Source organism: Hemiscyllium ocellatum, chromosome 39, assembly GCF_020745735.1.
Source record: "Hemiscyllium ocellatum isolate sHemOce1 chromosome 39, sHemOce1.pat.X.cur, whole genome shotgun sequence".
In the NCBI taxonomy this organism is placed as follows: domain Eukaryota; kingdom Metazoa; phylum Chordata; class Chondrichthyes; order Orectolobiformes; family Hemiscylliidae; genus Hemiscyllium; species Hemiscyllium ocellatum.
Window position 1 is genome coordinate 7,725,861 of NC_083439.1, and position 16,778 is coordinate 7,742,638.

General features: G+C 38.0%; 1 protein-coding gene across 6 annotated transcripts in view; it reads left to right on the forward strand.

Moving 5' to 3' along the window:
• Positions 1 to 16,778, forward strand: part of pias1b (protein inhibitor of activated STAT, 1b) — a 142,454-nt gene that overhangs the window by 19,364 nt on the left and 106,312 nt on the right. For 3 of the 6 annotated variants that reach the window (XM_060853291.1, XM_060853294.1, XM_060853292.1), the window contains exon 2: positions 13,671 to 13,792. The exons of the other annotated variants lie outside the window; for them this stretch is intronic. The gene's annotated coding sequence lies outside the window, so the exon portion shown is untranslated. The remainder of the gene's footprint in view (positions 1 to 13,670; positions 13,793 to 16,778) is intronic. 6 annotated transcript variants of the gene reach the window in all.

The window sequence follows — 16,778 nt, forward strand, 5'->3', positions numbered from 1 at the left end:
CCACTATCACTGGCAGTCCATTCCCCACACAAACCACACGATGTGTGTAAAAAAAAAGTTGCTCCTCATGTCCTTTTTAAATCTTTCTCCTCACCTTAAAATTGTGCCTTCTAGTTTGAAACTTATACGTCTTATAGAAAAGACCGTTGCTATTCACTTTATCAATACCCCTTATGGTGTATAAACCTCCATAAATTCATCCCTCAATATCCAACGCTCAATTGAAAAATGTCCCAGCCGCTCCAGCCTATTTTTATAACTCCTATCCTCTATCTCTGGCAATATCCTGTTAAATCTTTTCTGAACACCTCCAGTTTAGTAATATCCTTACTATAACAAATGGAGCATGACTGCACACTGTACTCCAGAAAAGGCCTCACCAATATCCTGTATAACCTCAACATGACGTCCCAACACCTATATTCAGGTCTGAGCAATGAAGTTGCTCAGGAAATGTGCTAGACAGCTTGTACAGCTCAACATTGTTACGAGTCACTTTACTAGAACTTAGCAGTATTTAAACTATTGCCATGATGTTGGCTCTTCCTTTTCAGTTTGGAGATGTCTGGGACAAAAGTAAGACCTCAGCTTTGAAGTTCACAGTTTCTAAAATTTACAATGAATATCTGAATGAGCTGCTTGGGAGATGCTAGGCAGATGCACCATATGTTTAAACCTCAAGGTTACAGAAGGTCAGAGGTTGATCCCTGGTCGCTGGTGACTAAGATGAGCTTATGCAATAGGAGTTATTGCAATGGGCCTTTGCACCTCTAGGCTAGGAAGTGAGAACACCAGCCTTGGTTCCTACTGCTAATTACTATCCTCTGCCGGAAGGTGTGCATTTGGATAAAAAATGTGCTTGGTTGTGCTGCACACAGTTTAATAGTCTGCCGACTCGTACTGTCTCTTTGTGTGAATAATGACCATGTGAATGAGGCATTGTTGGTCTGTTAATTGCTTGTGAAACTATGGCTAGATTTGGCGTTATCAGAAGAGAAGAAAAAGGTGAATAAGTTTTAAAATATTCTTTTCAAAATAACTTAGAAAAGAATGTTTACAAAATATGGATGGACTAAATTAGCCTGGAGGATAATTAAAATGTTGCCTCAGGAAATTCTCATAATTACATTTTGAGGATTTGATTGGACTAAGTTAAACATGTATTTGTTTTTGGTGAAAAGGTGTATGCACAATATTGTATTAAATTAGCATGTGCAACAAAGTTTGACTAGGTCAGATTTTACTGGAATGCAGGGAAAGGTCTAGCTGTATATTTATTATAGAATCAAGTGCTTACAATAAACACCTCAGTACTTCATTTTTGGGATTTAATCATCAGATCAGCAATCCTCTAATTTTAGTGGTGAGAAAAGTAAACTATATCTCTTTTTCCCGCTTTCCTGACCAGACCCGTAGCAGATACTGCACTGTAGCAGGTGATATTCAGGAGTGGATTCAGTTTAGGGATGTGCTCAGTATCTCTGTAGTTTCAAAACAATGCAACTGAATCTTTGGCTTGTGGCTATCAAAAATGGTGGTGAGTTCAAGTTGACACCCAACACATCAAGTGGTTGTTGAGAACATGCAAGTATAAAGTCGACAAATTGAAAAGAATGAACAAACCTTCAAATAATTCATCTAACTTTTCCTCGTGCACCACTGGCTTTTGTGTAGCAGAACCTGCAGATTGGAACCTGTCAATCCAGAGAGGATACAATCGTAATAAATTGTCTAAAAAGAAGTTGGCAGAATAAATTAGTGAGAAACCGAGGAAAAAAATACTATAAAGGCTTCTATAATCATATAAAAAGTAAAAGATCGTCAGAGACAAATGTGTGCCCGTTACAGAGAGAGGCAGGAGGATCTGTATTGGTAATGGCCCTGTCACTAGTATCCTTACATACAGATAAGGAAGGACACCACTTTGACTGGGACAACAAATCCATCCTAGGACAAACCAAACAGAAACATGCACGATAATTCCGAGAATCATGGCATTCCAACCGGAACTCTATCAATAAACATATTGACGTGGATCCCGTTTACCATCCCATGAGAAAAAGAACAGGAAATGATGTCACCATATGAAATGGCATCACTATAGGAAATGATCTCACTACAAGAAATGACATCACAGACTCCAAGGAAGCCCAAACATCTAAATAGAAAGCAGGAGACACCAGCAGTGCTTCGTCCAGAGGTTCATTGAAGCTGTTACCTAGTATGGTGATGAAACGTCTGAAAATGAACCTTCCAGCTCAGTGAGCAAACCTACATCCAAAACCTCAACCTGAGCTACAAATCTTCTCAAAACTCGAGGCCAAAAAGGTGATAGATCCCCTCAATGAGGGATTTTAAAATATTTAAATAATCTAATTGTGAATTTTACTGGGTAAACCTCCATCTAAAACACACATTATACCCCAGCATGTCAAGAGAAGTGACTGTGGAGATACATGGTTGCATTATGTGGTCATTATTGCTATTTCATAGTTTCTTTAAAACCTCCTGCAGATTGGAAGGCAGAACCCGCTTTTTAAGAAGGGAAGGATATGGAAAACTGGGAATTGTTTCATTACACCAATTAGTCTGACATCTGTGTTTGGTGAAGTGCTAAAATCTGTTACAAAGACCAGCAACTGTTCTTATCAGTTTGGTAAATAATAATGGTAGGATTGGGCAGAGTCAGTACGTTTTCCTTGCATAAATATGTTTGACAAACCTGTTGGAGTTTTGCGGATATTCGCAGAATAGATAGAGGAAAACTTGTGGATGTGGTGCATTTGGATTTTCAGAAGGCCTTTGATAAGGATCTGCTCAAAAGATTAGTAAACACAATTAACGTGTGTGAAATTGTGGGGGGATGTTACTGACATAGATTGAGATTTGTTTGATGAAGCGAAAGTAGATAGTACATTCTTGGGTTGACCGGCTTTGATTAGTGGGATATGGCAAAGATCACTGGTTAGACTCCAGCTGTTCACAATGCATGTTAGTGATTTGGATGTGAAGACCAATATCTTAATTCCCGGTTCACTGATCTCTTAAAGATATGTGAGATGGGTGTAAAGTGTCTTCAAGGAGATTTTGATGGGAGCTAAGGAAGGGTATACTTGCCATAGGAGTGTACAAAGAAGATTCATCAGACTGATTGCTGGGCTGGCAGGATATGAGCGATTGCAGCAGTCCTGCCTGTATTCTCTAGAGTTTGGAAAAATAAAAAGTGATCTTATTGAAATGTACAAAATTCTTAAAGACCTTGACAGACTAGATCAAACTAGATATTTCCCCTGCCTAGTGAGTCTTGAACCAGGGAACAGTCTCAGCATAAGGGGGTATTCATTTAGGACTGAGATGAGGAATTTATTTGCTCAGTGTTAAATCTTTTGGAATTTTTTACCCCACAGGATTGAGTTTAATCATCGAGGTTCACGATAGATCGATAGAATTCTAGATATTGAAGACATTGAAGGAAAGTAGTGTTCAGGTAGGAAATCAGCGGTGATCTAATTGATTGGCAGAGCAGGCTCTGGGGTCTGAATGACCTTCTCTTCCTGTTATTTCCTATGTTCTTTTATGTAGCAATTTCCTTTCATTAAATAATAATTATACGTGGATTTGAATGAGGCAGGTTAATGGATTGAATTAAGATTTTTTTAGAGCTTGGTACACTCAATATGACGTGTTTACTAACTTTAGTTTCTCGCATCTTCAACAACTGGTATTTTTCTCTGTTATTACACAAACCTGTCTATAAATGTATGAGGTGCTTTTTTTGCACAGTTGTAGAAATAATTTGCACAACTATTATGCTTTGCTCAAACCAAGAGAGAATACTAGGTGATATTAAGTGAGCTAGTGACATATGGGTTTTGATCTGTATGGCTGAAAAGGGTTTTTGACTAATATTTTGAGTATTTCTGTAGCCATAGTGATTTATTTTAAAGCAGTGTTATAGACTGGATATAATAGGGTTTTGTTTGCATTGGAGAAGTTTAAGTGAACAAAGTAAATAATGTGTTAGACTTTGAATAGGAGATTCCAGAAATCCTTTGTGCTTATCTTGGAAAGTAGGTTTTTGTTTTCAGTTTGGGACAGTTTGCCGAAGTCTAGACTGATGCTGGATATACAAAACAGTTACTCCTGTCTTGAGATGTTGAAGACAATCAAGGAAGAAGTGAGGTAGTGACGAAAAGCATCTAAACCTCTTGACATAGCCAGTGCCAGTGGAACTGTTCTCTATCAAGACCCCTAGTAGCTGTCTTCAGGAGAGCATGAAATGAACATTAAATTGAAATGGAATTACAACATTTAATTGTCAACTATTTGCTCCATATCTTGTTTTATTTCTGTAGATGGTCCACTGTCTTAAGTGGCATGATTTTTATGCAATTAATTTCCACAAAACTCGAGTAATTTTGAGCTCATTATCTCAGATCAATAAAGTAGCTGAGTCTGTGGCATTGGAGTGCCTATGTGAAGTATTGATGGATTGCAAGGAACCATTTTTCATCTCTTATTCCATCAAGATCCTGACCTGATGTGTATTGTCGTCCCGTTTTCCCCCCTCAGTCAGAGCAAGGTGCTCAGACACAGAAGAGTTTTACCTTCTTCATCTTTATTCCAGGCCCTGTAGGGAGAGCAAATGATCGCCTCATGTGCTCAGAGACATGAGTTCACGGTCTTCTCTGGAACAGCAGTTTCTCAATGAACTATTTAGTTATTTTACAGGGAGGAGCATCCAGATATGGCAACATACATATTAATTGGTTGATCGTTGCAATCAATGAATATCAATAGCAGAAACCAAGCACTTTACTGTTATACAATGGTTGTTCTTAACCTTGTTAACTGGATTCATACAATGGATATGTTTTCCCCATGTTAACTGACCTGCATGCTGAATGCTTCCAAAATCGTCAAATGGCTCTACATAATGACTGCTTTTCCATCCTGTTAACCCATTATCCTTGACTCTAGCTCCCCAAGTTCTGATCTGATCTGAGTGATACTCAGCTGAACCTCATGTTTCACAAAATTCAGATCTTAACTCGTTCCCTGCCTGCATATTCTCAGTACTGTGCTGAGAAGTGTTGCTCAGGATGAAATAACCACCTTTTAATGTACAAGAAAAGAAATGTGGATGGGAAATCACTTTACAGTAGTAGAAAATTATGATCTGATAAGAGATGACTCTTTTTGGAGAGGGGAGCCCTGAACAAAGGTACAAGTAAAAATGGCAATCAGTAGTACTTGTACTGTACTGATATAGTCTGCTATACTGTATTAGCTTAACATTATACAATGACGCATTTCTTCTGAGGCCTTTTCTCGTCTAATTGATGATTTGTAATCACCGTTAAAAATGGAATCTTTTGATTAAGAGCTTCCATCTCATGAAGGATGTTTCAGTCCAATTTGCATTCAAAATCCTACACTGAAATCTCAGCTCACATGTTGACGTTTGCAACAAATTCTGCCACAGCAAGTGAGATCCATGACATTCTAAAATAACCAACAGCATTCTAAACAAAACAACCTAATAATATTGTTATTTTAAAACTCAATTAATTCTATGTCCAATTTTTAAAAAAAATTCCAAAATCAAAATTCTCATCTTCACCAAACCACAAACTGTTCTTTCTTTGGCTATGCACTATCTGTGTACTGCACTTCGTTGAAATTTACCAATTTGTGTTTGAGGTATAATGTTTACATCTGTGATGAAGTTGAAAAAAAATCAGGATATGTTCCATGAGCTTAAACTTACCTTTTGTGAATTGCATTTTTCATACAAAATGTGAGCTGCAGTGTTAAGAACATTTTAGCTTTGTGCTGTTGAAATTGAATTTGTAGTAACTGCAAATACCTCTGGCACCTATTTTATAGTTTTTACAACAGAGGTATTTTGTAATATGGGCAAAAGGTTAACCACTTAAATGAGTTATTTGAAATCAACTAATTAAAAGTTATTCTGGCTTTGTGGTGGTAATCATATAACACCTTCTTTACCTCGCTGTTTCAAATCCTTTCCTTGAATACAAATGACACTTTCCTTTCTATTTAACTCTCTCTCTTCCGCGTGCTGATTATTAGTGGTGCATTAACATTTGCAACACCTTTTGTAAGTGTTGAAATGTTTCAAACTACAACAGGTGAAATATTACTAATTTGCTTGGGAAATTTTTTTATAAATTATAAAGATGATGTGAGATTGACTTTGAGATGGGAAAATTAATTCAAATGTTTAATTTTTCAGGCCTTGAAGTTTATATTTTGGTTGAGCTATGAAGCGCATTTGGACTGAATGTCAGGTTTTCTTGAGATGCAATAACCTTCAGAGGACCTGAGATACAAACATAATAATGAGTGGCTTGGTGTTGTGGACTTTGCAAGAAATTCCCACGGTACAACAATAAACTACATGGCTGATCTGTGTAACCTTTGTAGAACTGCTGAGCAGTGCCGGCACAGTATTTCATTAACTCTCAGATTTTGATCATTCTGATTGCTTAATTGAAAAAGGTAGTTGCTTAACTTCACTTTATTTTTAGGCATAGATGGTGAGCAGCATGTTTTTGTGATCCAATATGTAACTAAACCCCTGGATGTACTTGTGGGATTATTTTATAAAAGTCCAGCAGCTGTTTCCTTTTTTGCTACAATATGAATCGGGTAAAGAAGTAGTAGTACATTGAAATTACATCGAATGTAGGAAGTTAAGGGATGAGCTTATAGAGGTTTGTAAAATCAGGAGGGGCATAAATAAGGTGAATAGCAAATGTCTTTTCCCTAGTGTAGGAAAGTTCAAACCTAGAGGGCATATTTTTAAGGTGAGAGGAGAAAGATTTAGAAGGGATCTGAGGGGCAGCTTTTTCACAGCATGGTTCATATGTGGAATAATCTGCCAGATGCCGGTACAGTTACAATACTTAAAAGACATTTGATAAGATACATGAATAGGAAAGCTTGAGAGAAAAATGGGCAAAATGCAAGCAAGTGGGACTAATTTGATTTTGGGTAGCTTGGTTAGCATGGATGAGTTGGACTAAAGGGTCAGTTTTCTGTGCTGCATGCTGTATGGCTAACATTCAGCTGCATATGATTAGACAAATATCCTTAAATTGATTTTTAAAAAAAGTTATAGATGTCAAATTGTCTGTGTATATAATGCCTTTAATTTGTTCAAGTAAAAAATGAGGTCTGCAGATGCTGGAGATCACAGCTGCAAATGTGTTGCTGGTCAAAGCACAGCAGGTTAGGCAGCATCTCAGGAATAGAGAATTCGACGTTTCGAGCATAAGCCCTTCATCAGGAAGGATGTTCAGACTGGTTGCAAAGCTATTAACATTGTTGACTATAATTGAACTTTCATGATATTGTGTATGTGGTTAATGTTGATGGTGATTGGGATTGTGCATGGCCCTACTTAGTGATTCTAGGAGTGATCGCGGTGTTGTCCCTGCTGGGTTGATGTTTAGTGCAATTCACTTCTGGCACTGGTGCTTTGATAGTTACCTCATGTAAGTGAGATACTGCATGCTCAAGTAATGTGCTCGTACTGAAGTCTGCTTCATTAGGTGAACATTTTTTATTTACGTTTTGTATCTGCCACAGTTCATGCATGTTGAACAATACTTGGAGGAAGGACTGAGCGTGGCAAGGCTGCACAATGTATTTTGAATAGGGGATTCATGTCCATCAGCAAGTGTTTCCAACAGCAGCATTATTGATTGATTGAGCTGGTCAAGTGGCGTTGCTGCTAGACTGGGTCTGCAGCAGTTGTTGAGGGAGTCTACCCAACAATGTGGAACATTGCCCAAGTATGTACTATACGCAAAAAGCGAGACAAATCCAGCCCGGCTAATTACCGCCACATCGGTCTAATCTCGATCATCAGTAAAATGCTATAAAGTAGCACCTGCTCAGAAAAAGCCTGAAATCCAGTTTGGGTTCTGCCAGTGCCACTCTGTTCCTGACCTCATTGTAGCCTTGGCTTAAACATAGACAAGATAATTGAATTCCAGAGGTGAGGTGAGTATGACAGACCTTGACTTCAAGGCCACATTCAATTGTGTGCACATCAGGGGCCCTAATAAAACTCAAATCACTGAGTATCGGGGGGTAAACTCTGCTGTTTAGAATCATACCTTGTACGTAGCAAGATGACTGTGGTTGTTGGAGGACAGTCATCTCTGCTCCACAACATTTCTGCAGGAGTTTCTCAGAGTTGTGTCCGAGGCTCAGCCATCTTCAGCTACTTCATCAATAACTTCCTTCCATTATAAGGTCAGAAATAAGGATGTCCGCTGATTGATTGCACAGCATCACCATTCATGGCTCTTCAGATACTGAAGCAGTCCACCTTCAAATAAAAGAATTTCTGGACAATATCTACTTTTGGGCTGACAAGGGGCAACTAACATTTGCACCACACAACTGCCAGGCAGGGACCATCTCCAATAAGAGTGAATCTAACCACCACCACCACATCGAATCCCTCACTATCAGCATCCTTAATGTTACCATTGAGTTGAAATTAATCTGGAATTGCCACATAAACACAATGCTGCAACCATTAACTAAACTCCTGACTCCCCTGTCCCCAGTCTACTAGGCAGTACTCACCTAGGTTTGCCTGGGTGAGTACATCTTCAACAACACTCCAAAAGCTTGATGCCAGGTAGGATAAAGCAACCTGTTTGGCACCACATCCTTCATCACCCATGTTAAGTAACAGAATTGTGTACTATTTGCAAGATGCACTGAAGAAATTAACCAAAGATCCTTAGATGGTATCTTTCAAATCCATGACCACTTCCATCTAGAAGATAAGGGCAGCAGATACATGGGAGTACCACTACCTGCAAGTTCCCCTCCAACCCACAAATAAATAATATACAAATTTCTGTTTTTGTTGCTGACCTTAATGAAGACAGCAATAGAGGGGTTGGGGACAGTTTGGTTGGTCCGTGAGGTGACACCAAGAATATGACAATTGGTCTCCAATAATGTGTACATTTACACCTCCTTAAAATCAATCTATAAGAGCGACCTGGATTCAATTTACACTTCGGACGACTGTCCGTGTGGAGTTTGCACATTCTCCCTGTGTCTGCTTGGGTTTCCTCCGGCTGCTCCAGTTTCCTCCCATGGTCCAAAGATGTGCAGGTTAGGTGAATTGGTTATACTAAATTGCCCACAGTGTTGGGCACATAAGTGTAAGGGAATAGGGTGGGTTGCTGTTCTGAGGGTTGGTGTGGACTTATTGGGCCGAAGGGCCTGTTTCATTTAGTAGGAAATCTAATCTAATCTAAGAATCACTAACTTGTGCTCAAGAGCCGTAACTGTGATATTTCCCCTTTTTCTTTTTTAACCCAAAAGCATCGAGGTTAGCATATCTAGTTACTATGTATCTTGCCATTAGTTAACTCCACACGAAGTGAGACTGAACCTGATACTTTGTTTTATATGACTCGGTTTACACATCATTTGGTGCAGCTACTCTTTTTAAACAGCCCAGGATGTTGTGTGGGAACTTAGATTTGTTGACTTATTGTGCAGTACCCTGGTGTGTACGAATGCTGCCCGACACCCAAGTTAAATTTTTCCTTTTGGAACCTATTCAACTTTTTTACTTTAAGGAACAGATAACGTCAATTTGCAACTGTATGCCAGGCAATGTTGTACTTGACCAAATTTTTATAGACTCCGCATGTTTATAAATATTTCTACTGCTGCTCATTAGATTCATTCAGAAATTTAATCTGCATGGAAATGGAAAACTGTTGATCATTTTTATGCTTGTGTATATAACGGAAAATTGACACTAGACTGTTAGCACGATGGGCATAAACAAGTGGATAATTGAAATGTTTTTGTTTAGATCAGAAATGTTTCACAATGGAAAGGAAGGAGACTATGTTTGCTGTTTGGCAATTTTCTTAGAGCAGGGTATGTATTTACTTTAAATCTTGAATATAGAAGACTTATACTCGCCTTTAAGAAAAGGGCAATAGTTGTAGATCAATTGCCTGATTTAATGTTGAGTAATAGGAGTTTTTAAAAAAAAAATTCTGAACTTGGGTCTTGGATTTAATTGGGTTTAGCAAGGGTGGTGATGCCTTGCTTCTATTCCTAACTTTAGACTACAAAGGTTGCATCGAAAGTGCTGATCCGAATTGCAATTCAGTAACTCCTACAAGAAAAGTTACTGTGCGTGGCCTCTGATGCCTTCCTATGATAAGACAGCATTGGTTACAGCTTATCATGATTGTACCAATCTGTGGTGGTGCGGGATAGACATTGAAAGCTAACCACTCACCAGTATTCCCCAAAGCATCATTTTATTTATTCATATTAAGACCAGAATATCAGAATTGTGGGTCTCAACATGCTTGTCAGTTATTGTCTGTTGTGAATGCAACTGTGCAAATTTAAATTTTATGCTAGGGAATGCAAAAGTTTCATATTTTAAATTTTGCTCATTGCCCACCCAGCATAATGAACCATTTAATTCCGATCCATGCTTTTGAAAGTATTGACGATACCTGTTACGGCTTTTACTGATGATTGGGAAGAGACTTTTTGGAGAAGGGGATCGGTTAGCTCAGTTGCTGGATGGCTGTTTTGTCATGCAGAGTGGTGCCACTGGCATGGATTCAAAGGGCTCTCCTTCTCAACCTCTCCCACACTTGAAGCAAGGTTAAATCATCACTAATCATATCTCCCTAATGAGAGAGCATCCCTTTAACCTGAAAGTACTGTAGTGACTTTACCTTTTAATTGTTGGAGTTATATTTGCATTGGGAAATCTTTCATGTTCTCAGATGCCTTTATCATCTGTACTGCAAAGGCTTGATTAGCTCAGGTGCACCAGTCCTTTGTACTATCATAGAATCCCTACAGTATGGAAGCGGGCCATTTCCCGACCTCCTGAAGAGTAACCCACCAGACCCATTCCCTATTACCCTACATTTACACCTGACTAATGCATCTAATCTACACACCCCTGAATGCTATGAGCAATTTAGCATGGCCAATTCACCTGACTTGTACATCTATGGCTTGTGGGAGGAAACCGGAGCACCCGGAGGAAACCCACATAGACACAGGGAGAATGTGCAAACTCCACATAGAAGGTTACCCAAGGTGGGAATCAAACGCGGGTCCCTGGCACTGTGAGGCAGCAGTGCTGACCACTGAGTTGCCCTAATGCTGGGGTATTGTCAATGTCAATCTTTTCTTCCCTGTAAAGTCAGTTGTTCTTGAATATCATTTGGCACTAACAGAATTGACTTGATATCTGCATCCCAGGAATATCTGCAAAGGTTTATATATAATGATCATCTTTATATTTTTGACTCATGATACTTGCAGGCATTATAGCCTTTTATTTTGCATATGCTGAGCTCCATCATGTTTGAGATTAAGGATATTGTCCTCATAATGACCTCATTGTCCAGCATTGTACTTGTCCAGATATAGTAGGGTGTGATGATGGAAATGAGCACCAAGAGGCTCCATGAATATTCCCATTCCATATTTTAGGTGGTTCCTGAATTTGTGGTGGTCCAGTTCAAATATTTGCTTCGAGTCTCTGCCTTTTCTTTTAAGTCATTTGTTTATTTTTGTCCTTTTACTGTTTGTTCATGCCATCTCACATTTGCTTTGTCTAACTTTTTATCTGCTCATTGCTACCCACAAGCTCTGATTAGGTTTGGCTTTTGCATTGGTTTTCTGTTGCATATCAGAAAGTTCCCTGATCAATAGGCATTTGGTATTATATAAATGCAAATATTTAGGATTAGTGGAAGCAGTGAGGATAGGCAGTAGTCTGTGAAGCATGTGGTAACCTTCTCTATCTCTTCAAGCTGCAGGGAGAAGCTTAATACTTAAATTTGAGCGAGCTTCGTTTTTCTCGAGCCATATCAGATTTAATCTGTGTAGTGTACATTTGCTGTAAAATCATGTTTCACTCCATGTTGTCATGGAAATGGCAACTGTAAAACAGAGCAGGCACTCCAGATTTTTTTAATGGTAGCTTAAAATAGATCTCTGAATAACTAGTGGCAGCACGGTAGGTTGGGAAATTGCTGCTTTCCAGCTTCTCATGAATATCAGAACTGTATTACATTTCTTTACAATACCATCCTTGCCATTAGTAAATTGGCAATTGATATTCCATATTTGTCAGTTAACTTTTTTATGTCTTTGCCTGTTTTCAGTCGTAAAAATGATTTAGAAACAAACCTTACAAATGTTTATATTTATTATTTTACATAAACAAAATGTTCAATCTGGAACTTATTTGCTGAAGAAACTGGCTTTGTTCTGAATTTCAAACTTTGTGCTATTAATAGTGTAGAAAAGCAAGGTTGTTTTGCTGGTTGAGATAATATCTGTCTTTGTGCAATACAGCCCAAGAGAATCCACAGTTTGATGCCTGTTGTTTGCAGATAACTGTTCTGAAACTTAGAGGGACTATGATTAATGTTGGCACTTGGGGTCAGTGAAGAAAAGTGGCATGGATTCTTTAAGAAGTGAAGGTTAGAACAGGATTTAACTGGCCAATTCTCGGGCTAAAGGCTAGCAAGGTCAAGTAATGGGCTAGACTAAGGGAATAAGTATTTTGAGACATTTCAGCCCAATTTGTCCTTTGAAAATTCAGCAATGCTTCATTTTGATAACTGTCCACTGATTTCACTTGGAGGTTGCTTATCTGTGGATGGCAAATGAGGACAGCATTGGATTTATCTATGTGATGGATGTTGAATTGCATGCAAAATCCCCCAACTGGGTTTGCATATGAGGACTGACCTCTTGGGAAGTTACTGGAGGTTGGTTGGTGTTTTTGTTTCTAACTTGCCCAACGTGAACTTGTGCCTTCAAGAAGTGAAGAGATCCTTGTGAAAGGAGAAAAATTTGTCCATTAAATTGAATCAGAAGTTGATCTGCAGATATGTTTGTCTTGTACTTTTGCATAAACCTGGCAGTCAGTTGAAGTCAACTCCCAATCAGGGATACAAATATTGAAAGATCTGAAATTTGTGCATAGTTTGAATTGCATTGATAAATGCTAGCAAGTCTTCGGCAGTGCTAAAGCCATTTTTGATTACAGCATTTTACTAGATAATATATGACAGAGGGTTCTTTTGAGGTGGAGCTGCATGGAAGCCACTTTCTTTGAGACCACAAGTCCTTACAAAGACCTTTCTGAGATCAATTTTGAGGCTAGCTGCTCACTAGCAGATTCTGGAGCCCATGTAAGGAAGGGAAAATTAGGACTGATGGTTTTGAAGAGTTTTTTCAAAACCAAAATGAGACAGACTTGTGCATGATCAGCTTATCTCAAAACTTGAATATAATTTTCTGAAAAATGCTTTCCCAATAGAATTAGGGGAAAATGTAGAGTTTTAGGATGTGATGAAGCCCCATGGAGTTTGTGTCAATCATAATGCACAGCCATCATTTCATATGTAAATCCTTAGTATTCTTAATTATTTTATTATTTTTGCCAATACTTGTTACAAAAAATTAAATTATTTTTGTTTGGTTTTTTTCAATGGGCTTGCAAACAAAATTCAAACATTAATTTTTAATTTTTATTTAGATCATCTGGATACAGTCCTGGAAAATAAATTGGTTTGTCTTTTTTTTCTTTTTACCAGCTTCAATAAATCCGTTGCCATTAGTCTGCAGCACTGGGCACAGACAAACAAATGTAATCTGCCCCCTTCAAAGAAAATTGTAAGGACATGGGGATTCTCGTAGACTGAATAACTCCGCTAATGTAAGCCACATTCTTGAAAAGATTAAGCATTTTGTCTCTCTAGTTTTCCCTTTTCAGAGGGTTTAAAAAGCACTTCTCCACTTATTTTCTTTTCTCGCTACCCTTATTTCATTGCTGATACCCCGTTCCCCAGAAGTCTTTAGGTGAAGTTTTGTTGCTGTCTATCAGTGTTATGAATCATTTTAGTAATTTGTAGTTCTGATCAAGTACAAGTTGACTGTAGCCTCCTTTCACAATGTCTTGTTTTTATCAAGAGTTCCTAAGTTAGATACACCAGAATCAGAGGCATTTATTCTTCGGCAATTGAGCGAAACTGCAGCATAGCCAAAAGAATGGGCTTAACAGTAGTTAAAAGCTATGTGGTTAGTTAGAGAGTCTATGGTTGGGGAAGATTGAATCGTTCAAGTAGTTCCAAGGAGGTAGCCAGGCTTGTAATAGTTACATGCAATTACAAATATGACTTTTAATGTTCAGAAACAAGACTTACCAAACCAAATTCTTGTGATTTTCTGGAGCTTAAAACTATGGATTTCTTAGTGTGTCTTGTTCCTTCCATCTTTCCTTTCCTTTCCTTTCTGTTGGAGCGTTCAACTTTAAAACTCAAGCTTGGTGTTTCCTGTTCTGTTTTTGGCCAAAGCTTTGTGGAATGCCTTGAAATAAGAGACTAACATCTTTCAGTACCATCTTTCCAGTTTCTCTTGAGCATTATTTGAAACTTAAAATCATTACATTTATAGTTCAGAAAGCACTACAGAACTTTTATAAATTTTGTTTTGTTAGCAGAACTTCAAACTAAGTTCTGCAAACTATTTGTTCTGCATTCTCCCAGCATTGCTAGTAATGAGAATTAGACAGTTGGTACAAGTCTGAGATCTCAACTGTCACCCCATGGTAACTAAATACATTGATTCAAGTGAAGTGGGATGAACTTGATTAATACCTTTTCTAAAATATTTTCTCACCTCCTTGGAGGTTTCAGTAGTAAATTATTTCTAGTGGGTCTGTCAAAAAAAAAACACGTTATGTAAAAGTAAATTGTACAATGTTACCAGGATTATTGTTGTGTTCTTTTTGCTGACTTCACAAAATGGCAAAGTACTCTGCTGAATAAGTAATAGTATAGGTAGAATCTGGTCTTTCATCTGTAAAGTCTTCCACAGCAAATGTTAATTTGAACACAAATATTACTACTTTGCTAACTCAGTTGGTAAAGACAGTCTGTGAATATTCTATAAAGAGCAAAAGATCTTCGATTAGATTGCTGCTCTGTGCTATTAACAAATTTTCATTGTTAGAGCTTTAAAGGCGCATCTATTCCAGTGCTTGGAAGGGAAAACTGCTCAGTGGTTTGTAGAAATTTATGAATGCAGATGTGATGAGGATCAGATTTGGCAAAGATGGGCACGTGCATGCACATATATACAGAGAGTCTCTCTTTCTCTCTCTCTCTCTCTCTCTCTCTCTCTCTCTCTCTCTCTCTCTCTCTCTCTAATAGTTTGCTAATGATTATTATCTTGGTTTGCTTATGAAGATTAATGTCTTGGAATTGGGTATTAAGGCATAGCTGGCATCTGGTAATTGGTATCTTTATGGAAAGGATTAAAGGTACAACTGTTCTAAATAACACTGATAATTTGAAATATTTTGTTTTAAAGGAATTTGGACTATGTTAAATTTTAAATTACATGATAGGTTGGTGCTTGCAAAAGAAAAATCACATGCGATGTTTATTTCAGGGTAATTATTAGAATGCTAGTGTGGTCAAATGCTTCTTTAAGGTACTTGTCTTTTTTTGTATGAAAAAAGAGAAACTAACATGGTCATTCTAACAGATGACACTTAACCAATTAAAGTATTTTTCAATGTACAATTTCAGTTATATCACACTGTAAACTTTTGCTATAAATTCTGTCTTACAATTGTGTACTTCACAACCACCTGATGAAGGAGCAGCGCTCCGAATGCTAGTGCTTCTAATTAAACCTGTTGGACTATAACCTGGTGTTTTGTGATTTTTGTCTTTTTTGCATTAATTGTTATGTGGTTTAGTTCGCAGAAGGAATGTCAGAGTTCAAAATGCAGTGTGATGGACATATTTGCCATGGAAAGTTCACAACTGGGCTGTGAAAAATTAAAGATGGTGGCAAAGAAAACAAAAATGCCCCCCCACTATACATTATATCTGAATGGTTGCATGTGGGAAAACAATGCACAGGTTTGAATAGAGGAACAAGTCACTATGTATATAAAGATATTTATATGAATAAAGTAGATGATTGTAATTAAAAAATGAGTGAGAGAGAATCTGAGTGTCACATTCAGTCACAGATTCTGTCTCTCCCATGTTTGCTGTTCCAGCTCCTATAATAGTTTTCTTGCCTTCTGCTCTTGCTGATCCTCGGAGACAGAATCTTTGACAGGAGGAACAGCAAATGTGAAGAGGGAGAAACTGTGATTGGAGGTTGAGGAACAGTTATCCTGGATGATGACTCCAAACGCATTTGACATCTGTTGGGACCAGGAGCTGAGGATGAGGGTGGGGGAGAAGAAGTAGATAAAGGTAGAGTGATTAGTGGCATTAATGTGTTGAAGGCCATTAGCCAGCAGAGAGTTTGGTGGCCTTTTCTGGCTTTTGCTTTTTCTAATGTTCATTTCCAAAAGCAGTGTTTTTTCTCAAAGTTAAAATCAGAGGCCCACCTTTCTGTAGAGTGTTGCATTTATTTGCTGCAGGTACATAATTCTATTCGGAGTCAAGACACACTGAAAACTACCTTCTACGTAGTATTGAAGGCTCTGAAAGCAACTGTGGAGTTACGTATAAAGGCATAAAGCTATCCAAAATGAAGTTTAAAACTCGTGTAATCGAAATTAGACTTCTAAGCACTTATCTGATCCCTCATTACCAGTTGAACTTTGAAAAGGGGAATAAATGTCTTTCAAATGTCATGCATTTTTAAGAATGGGAATTGAACATATGACAGTATTT